The following is an 8,894-nucleotide window of genomic DNA, read 5'->3' as shown; positions in this document are numbered from 1 at the left end:
GCACGTGGCGTTCTCAACGGTCACCCATCCAAGTTTGCACCACGCCCGATGCTGCTTACTTCGGTGATCGTACGGGAACCGGTGTGTCCAGCACGCTATGGCCGTTGGCTTTATTATTATTATTATTATCATTATTATTATTACTATTATTATTATTATTATTATTATTCACAAAAAATAAATTTAAATATTTTTGATTTTAAAATGATTTGAACGAATGAATTATTAAAATTCTCTTTTTTTTTTTTTTTTTTACTTAAAGCTTTTTCTTTCACCGTTGTAACCCTTCCCACTTTCCCGCCAAAAATATTTCTTCTGCTTTTTCCCCTCTTCGAAGTATAATAATTAATAACGATTTGTTATTTTTTTTTTTATACCGTAGTGAAAACTAAATTAATATAAATTCCTAACGCCGGAACGATCGACCAATCGTAAAAGATTATTATTAAATGAACGATACGTTATTATAAATTTATATTACGGAAAAAATCTTTTTAAAATTTTTTATTACGATTAACTCATCGTATTATAAATAATTAAATGGATCCATGATTTTAACGTGTAGTGATTCTATCAAGTTAGAATAAAGTTTATGAACAATAAGTGTTACGATCGTTATCATAATTTTGATAAAAAAAATTAATGCTTGACTTATCGCGTAAGTTAAATATCATACATGATTTTCTTTTGATTATTTCGATTATTTTTTTTTTTACGTGATCGGCGTTTTAAGTTGAAAAAGTTTCATCTCCGTTTCCGGTTTTTTTTATATTTTTATTTCTTAAATCCTAATTTAATCGGTTTTAAGTTTTAATTTTATCGAATTTTAACGAAATTTAACTTTTTTTTTTTTTTTTTTAAGGTGAAAAAGAAAGATTAAAAATTAAACGAGATCAAGAGTTTTCGGATTACGCGTTATAAAAAAAAAAGCGTGTTAATTACTCGATGATTAATTTTTTTTTTTTTTTTCCCGCCAAAAATTCAAAATCAACAAAAAAAAAATTTCCACTCCGAGCATTCAAAAAAAATTTTTTTTCTTTTATCTCACGTCATCACGATGGCATGATGAAAATAATGATGATGATGATAAATAACTCGAATTTATTAATGCGATTTTTTTGTATTAAAGTAAAAAAAATATAAATATAAATAATAATAATAATGATAATGATAATAATAAAAAAAATAATGGAAAATTCAATACGGCGTGACGATGAAAACCGAAAAAAAAAAAAACCGTCATGCAGTCTCATATATCATAAATTATTTATTTATATAAATAAATAAATTATTAAATTAAAGCGGCGAAGAAAACTAAAACAAAAAGAAAAAAAAGGTCATGAGTAAAAAAAAGAGAGAGAGGGGGAGAAAGAAGGGGGGAGGAGAGTGAGGCAAATATAAAAGGTTAAAAACAAAAATGCATTATAATAAGATGAAGAAGAATATAATGACGACGATGTTGAACCTGTAGATTTAAATGAAGAAAATGAAAATGGCGGCGGAATAGGTGTCGGGTAGGGTGGTGGCGAAAGTTGCGGTGGTGATGGGGGGTAATGAAAAAGAGATTTTTGTAAATAATATTTTAAATTAAATTTTCTGTCATAAAAATATTAAATTACATTTTTAACCTTCTAATTGTTGATGCGACATGTTTTTTTTTTTTTTTTTTTCAATGTCACAACTTTTCAAAACTTTTTTCTATTTTATTTTTTATTTATTATTACTTAATTTAGTTTTCTCTCTTCCTCTCTCTCTCTTTCTCTTTCTTAATTTTTGACTTTCTTATTTTTATCCTCATTTATTTAAATTAATTATTTAAATAATAATGAAAAAAAAAATAAAATAAATTTCACCGTTTCATTAAAAAAAATGGTAAATAAATGTTTCTTTCTTTCTTTCTTTCGTTTTTTTTTTGTTATGAAAACATTATTATTACGGTGTGACGTCACGGTTAAACTTTTTTTTTTCTTTCACTTGTTGAATTTTTTTTTTGTTTTATGAAAATAAAAAAAAACGTGGCAGAGAATAATTTTTTTTTCTGTAACATTATTTACGTCACTGTTTTTTTGTTTTTTTTACCCTTTTTTTATTCAAAATTGTCAGCCTCAGGAGTTTTGTTCATTTTTAGTAAAAAGTCATCGATTATCATCAACTTTGACCCATTTAAAAATTTTTCCCCTATTAAAAGATCAAAAAAAAAAAACTTTTTTGACTTTCGTTTAACGTTTCCAAATAATTTTTTGTGTTTTTAAATTTGACATGTTTAAAAAATATTTTTTTTGCCATCTATTAACTTCCGGTTAATGTTTAAAACATAAAAAAAATTTGATTTCTCGTCGTCGGATTGTTTTGGTTTTATCATAAAATTTTCCTTTCAAGTATAAATAAGCATAATTAAATTCTTGTTTGTGGTTATGTCAGAGGTTTGAGAAATTTTTTAATTTACAGACATAAGAGAAAAGTTATCAAGTAAAAGATGAAACTTAAAATTATACCTCGTGCCGTCCTTCTTTCTCTCTTTCTCCCTCTCTCTCTCTTTGCGTTTGTTATTTCGGTGACAAACGCAAACACACATTCACGCACTTAAAATAAAAACACAACTTCACATTCCATCGTGCGTGTGTTTTATATAAATAACATAAAACGTAAAATTTTAATTTTAACTTTATCGTTAAGTTGGATAAAACTCAGGGAGGGAAAATAAATTTAAAAATTTTCAAGTTGCTAAAAAAAAAAAAAAAGTTAAAAATGCTTTCAAATGTTGCCAGCAGAAACATTATTAAGGTGATAATTTAATAATAAAAATAAAAATTTAACCTTTTTTTTTCGAGAGAGGAGAATCGGTAGAGGGGGAGGGGGAAAATTGGAAAAAAGAATTTTCATGTGGCAGTAGACAGTGATGATAATTTTTAAAATTTTTACCGGTTGAAATTTTTTTTTTTCGGCGTTAATGGAAACATTAGTGAAATTCTAATTTATTAGCTGAGTCTAAAAAAAAAGAAAATTTTCACTTGAAAAGAAATGTAAGATAACTATTGGTTTAAAGGTAAAACGAATAAAAAAATAATTCTTCTTATAATAATTTTTTTTTTGTTGAGATTTTTACGTCGCGGCGTTTATAATAAGGATAATGATGAATTTTAAACCCTGGAAATTTTAATTATAAGATTTTTAAAAAGGAAATGGAAACGAAATCGAATGTGATAAGACAACCTGTTGTTATTTTGATAAGTTCTTCCGGTTTATCTCGATGTTATTGTTAAATATCCGGTACAGACGAACAAAAAAAAAAACGAGTTGTTTGTTGAGGACAAAAACAGTTTTAGCCATTGAAATGATAGGGAAAATGAAGCGATATGAATTTCTTTTGCGGAAAAAGGTTATTTTGGTCGGTTATTCGAACGAACCGGAAGTAGAAAAAAATAAACCGAATGGTTGTTTGTTGAAAGAAATAACGGGAATGCACACCAACAAGTTCTCTTTTTTCTTTTATTATAAATCAACAAAAGTTTGAATAATTTTTTAGTAGCACACACGAAATCTAAAACTCGATCAAAAAAAAAATACGGGGGGGAATGAAGAAACTTGTACCGGAAGTATCGTTGAAAAACGTGAAAGAGGTTGGTGCAAGAAGAAACTTGAATTTCCGCACGAGGCAAAAAAGAGAGAGAAAAAAAAAAGGAGAGAATCGAAGGAAAAATAAACGTAAAAAAATTTTTATTTACATTTTAAACACGAGGGAATAAAGTAATAGTAATAATAATGATGATGATGATAATAATAATAAAAGTTAAACATTATTTCTTACGTCGGTAAAAAAAAAAAGTAAAACCGAAAAAGGGAGACAATTTTTTTTTTTTATTTTGGAAAGAATAATAAACGTGGGCCGAAATTTTTAAGCTGAAATATAAAATAAATTTTAAAAAAACAAACAAACAAACAACAACAACAACCGAAGAAAAAACTTGAATTTTATTTTTATATATAAAAATTGTTTTTTAAAACGTGAAAATAAATTTAAAAAAAAAAAAAAAATTAATTATAAAATGTAATTAAAATTTTGCCAGTAAAAAAATTTTTATTGCTTTTTCAACCTTTTTATCCCCTTCCCTCAACCCCGATTACATTGTTTTTCCTTCCTACCTTCCCCCCTTAAAAAAAAAAAAAAAGCATTATAAAATTGGCTCTCTGAAAAAGGTTTTTTTTTTTTTAAACATTAATTTAGCCAATCGATGTTACCAACCGAAAAAAAAAAAAACATTGGGTAACTAAATAATAATAATAAATGATTTTACGTTACCTCCCCATTTAAATGTTTTTTTTTTGGTCTCCATTTAAAATTTTCACTCCCAACTCCTATCCCCCCTAGTGGGTGCCATTTTTCATTCGACTCTCCCTTCCCTCCCATCCTTCACCCGATTTTTTTCCATTTTCTCTTGGAAAATTTCTAAAAATTTTCATTGCGATAAGCTAAACATTAAAAAAAGTAAAAAACTGAAAAATTTTTTCTTTTTTTTAATAATAATAATGATATTTTTCAAATTTAAATTATATCAAGCGTGTTATTAACCGTTGCCACATTAACCTTTGACCCTTTATTATTCTTTTCCTCTTTTTTTCCATTCATTCATACATTCCCTTTGATTTTTTTTTTCTTATCCTGACCCCCCACCCCCCCAACATTAAATTTCAACCTTTTGCCATTTTGTTTTTCTTTTCTTTCGTTTATCCCTTTGACGTTACGAAATTTTTAATGATGATGATAATAATAATAATGATAAAAATAAATATAACGATCGATTGGGTTTGTTTTCGTTTGTCACGTGACCTTTTCATGTTCTCGGCATTTTGTTTTTTTTTTTTTTTTTGGTGATTCTAAAATTTCAGATGATATTTTTAAAAGGGAACGTGTTCGCAACACGAAGTGGATGTTTTTTATTTTAAATGTTTATCATCATCATCATCATCATCATCATTATTATTATTGTTATTATTGTTATTATTATATGATAAGGGAAAATAATTATTGGGAGGAAAATCGGGACGATTCGTTTAAACGGAAAATTTTATTAATTTTATCAATTTTATTTATTTATTTATTATTTTAATTTTTTATTTTTTTTATTGCAATTTATTTATTTTTTCTTCCCGCGATTTTTCATTTTATGCATCGATAAAAATTTTCAGAAAGGAAAGAAAGTGAGAGAGGGAGATGGAAAAGGAAAAAAGGAAAGTTGAAAAAAAAAAAATGAAAAAAAAAAGGTTATTATAAATTTTGATATTTGAAATTGAACTCATTCGAACAGTGTTTTTATAAAGAAAAAATTTTTTTTTTGTTTCCTTTTTCGTATCTTTGAATTTCATTTTTTATTTTTTTCCTTTGACTAAATTTAACCGTAATATTATTTCGTATAATTACTTATTAATAATAATAATAATAAAATCTATCGGTGCGACATTAGAATTATAATAATAAAAATTTTTATTATCGTCAAAGGAAATCGAAAAAAGGAAAATTGTAATAAAACTTTTCCCGTTATTTATAAAAAAAAAAAAAGTTTACGAGAGAAAGTATAATTATTATTAATTAATCTTTATTTTTGATTATTTTCTCTCTCTCTCTCACTTTCATCTCTTTCTCTCTTCATCCTTCTCTCTCTTTTACTCTTTCACTTTTCCTCTCTCTCTTTTTCTCTCTCACTTTTTCCCTTTCCTTCTTCCACTCCTCCCTTTCTCACACTTTTCCCATCTCTCTTTCTCTTTTTTCGTACTCTTAAACCTTTCATTTTTGAATTTAATTAACGTTCATCCATCAAATTAAAGTTTTTTTTAAGTCATTATTTTTTTCTGCGACCTTCATTTCTCATTTTCCTATTCCCCTTAAATTCGCCTCTTTCTAACGTCCATATCAGACACCGAATCTTTTTTTCTCTCAGACTTTTTAAATTTTTTTCTTCTTTTTCTCGCCTTTCGAAATCTGAAAAATTATAATAAGATTAATAATTAATTTAAAATTAGACGGATAATAATAAATGAGCTACGATTACGACGATGATAATAATAATAATAATAATAATAATAATAGTAATAATAATAATAATTGTTTCGGAATTAAAAAATTAATTTTGTTTTTCTTTTTCTTTTATTTTTTCCTTTCACTTTTTTTTTAAATTTTATTCTTTTTTTTCTGTTTTTTTGTTTATCATCTGCCACGTTCTTCGCTCCACCCTCCCCTCCTATCGTCTCTCTTCTCCCCCCTCCATCCCACCACGCCCCGCGTCCGCCCCGATTCTTTCCTTTTTCATTATTCTTATTAAATTTTTCTTTGTCTTTCTTTATTTCTTTATTTTTCTTTTTCTTTTTGTTTTGTATGTTCTTTTCTTTTGTTTTATCTAAAAATTTTACAGTCTAATAAATTAATAAAAAAATTATTAAATTAAAAAGTTTAAAATTTTATAGTTTCGAGGAAAAAAAAGAATCTTTCGAAATTTTTTTTTCCTCTTCCTTTTTCGCTTTGAAATGTACACTTAGGGATTCGGGTAAATGTCGTCCATGTTGATAACAGTATTCTTTTTGGGAAAAGGTCAATGAACTGTTAAGAAAAAAAAAATTTCGAATGGAAAATTCGTAAAAAAAACTTTTTTTTTCTCCCAATGGAGTATTAAAAAAAAAATTTTTTTCTTTTCTCCCCGTTTTCTCTTTATTTTTTTTTTGGAATTAGTTTTCATAACTTTTTTTTATGAATTCAAAAATATATATATATGTATACATTTATACATATAATCTAAAATTTGAAAAGTTAAGCGGGGGAGATGTCGAGAGAGAAGGGATGGGAAATTACATTGATAAACTTTTATGAAAAGGAAAGAGAGAATAAGTTTTCGGTTAAAGTTTTTTTTTTTTTTTTTGAATCATAACAACAAAATAATTTTTTTTTTTTATTTAATCCTAAACGTAAACCGGTGATTATGACAATAAAAACTTTTTAAAACATAAAAAAAAAATAGTTTAAATTAACTTTTTAGTCTCAAAAAAAAAAAAAAAAAAAAAAAACTTTTTATGTTTTATGTTAATTTTAATTATTATTTATATAATTAAAATAATTAAAACGAGTTAGCAGCCATTTTTATTTATTTATTTACTGAGATTTTAAAAAAAGGAAAATGTCAGGGTTTTTTTTTTTAGGAAAATGAAAAATGAATAAAGGTGTAACGAAAGAAAAAAAAAGGAATAAGGAAATAAAAATAATTTATTTAGAAAAAAAAAAGTTGGAAAGAAAGAAAACGAATTATAAGAGGGAGAGAGTGAGAGAAAAGTATAGAGAAAAAAAATTAAGATAAAGACAGAAGGTTAATAATGAGTGATAACAGACGATATTGAGAAAGGGAGAAGGGGAGGAAGAGAGAAAAAGGGAAAGAAGGAAAGAGAAAAATAGAGAAAATTTAAGATAATAAGAACGAAAATGAGAGGCAATAAAAGTGATTGATAGATAGAAAAAGAGAAAGAAAGAGAAAGAGAGAGTGAAAGAGGAAAGAAGAGAAAGTGTGAAAGTAAAAAAGGTATAGAGAAAAAAAATTAAAATAAAGAGACAGGAGTCAGAATGAGAGATAATGAAAAGTTTAGAGAGGGAGAGAGAAAGGAAAAGGGAAAAAGAGGAAGGAAAAGGAGAGAGGGAAACATAGAGAGAGAAGAAGGGTTAAATATAGTTTAAGAAAGACAGAGACAGAAGAAGAGATAAATAGAGTTAGAGAAAGAGGCAGAAAAATATAGAGAAAAAACAAAATAAGGAGAGAGAGAAGAGATAAAGGGACAAATAGTGAGAGAAAAGAAGGGATAACTAGAGCTAGAGAAAGAGAGAGAGAAGACGAGAAAAAGAGAGAGAGAGTAAATACAAAAAAAAAGAGAAAAAAATTAAAAAACCCAAAAATCAAAATTTAAAAAAAAAAAAAAGCACATTTCCTTTGTCGATACAAAAAACAAAAGGGGAGTCGGTTGGGATCGGGATGGGGGAGGGGTTTGAGGGGGGGGGAAGCAAAGCAGACGATAAAATAACCAAAAATCACATTTACAAAAACCAAAAAAATTTTCATTTTTTTTTTTTTTTGGAATAATTTTCCATTATTAATTTTGTTTTTTTTTTTCGGTTTGTAAATCGAACAGATGAAAAAAATAGACGATGATAATGATGATGATAATAATGATGATAACTAACGTTATAATTAAACTCTTTTTTTTTTTTGTTCATTTTCGAAGACTACGTCAAGAGTTAATTTTGTACTTGGAGTAATTTAATTAAACGGTCGTAAAAATAAATCTTTTTCCTTGCTTTTAATTTGTTAATACTCTTTTATATACTAACAAAAACAAAAAAGTAAACATTATGTTTAAAGATCCGGAAAAAAAAAACCGAAGCAGACAAAACAAAGCAAAAACAAAAAAAAACGGTTAATAAAATTTAAATTACAATAACGTGTCAACAGAAAAAACAAAAAAAACAAATCGAAGATATAAATTTCGATTGTTTACGTGTAAATTGATTTACGGCCGACAAAAAAAAATAATTTTGAAACGTATACAAAAAAAATTTTCACACGTGGAAATAAAAACGCACGTACACGTAATCATTTTCCGTGAGTCTACGTGCGTATAAACGAGGCAAAAGAAAAATAAAAAAAAATTTAATAACAATAAAATTTACAAAAACAAAAAAACAAACAAACGCGTAATAATAATAAAAAAAAATTTTATTCAAACAAATTTTCCAAAAAAAAACGCGGGAAAAAATTCAAAATAAACGACGTTTATTTATATTTTATATTTTATATTTTATATTTTTTTATTTATATTTTATATTTTATTAATTAACCACGTGACGTCGTTATATATGAAATTTC

Source organism: Pediculus humanus, genomic scaffold (genome assembly GCF_000006295.1).
Source record: "Pediculus humanus corporis 1103172108297 genomic scaffold, whole genome shotgun sequence".
Classification (NCBI taxonomy): Eukaryota; Metazoa; Arthropoda; class Insecta; order Psocodea; family Pediculidae; genus Pediculus; species Pediculus humanus.
Note: the sequence above shows the minus strand (reverse complement) of the source record.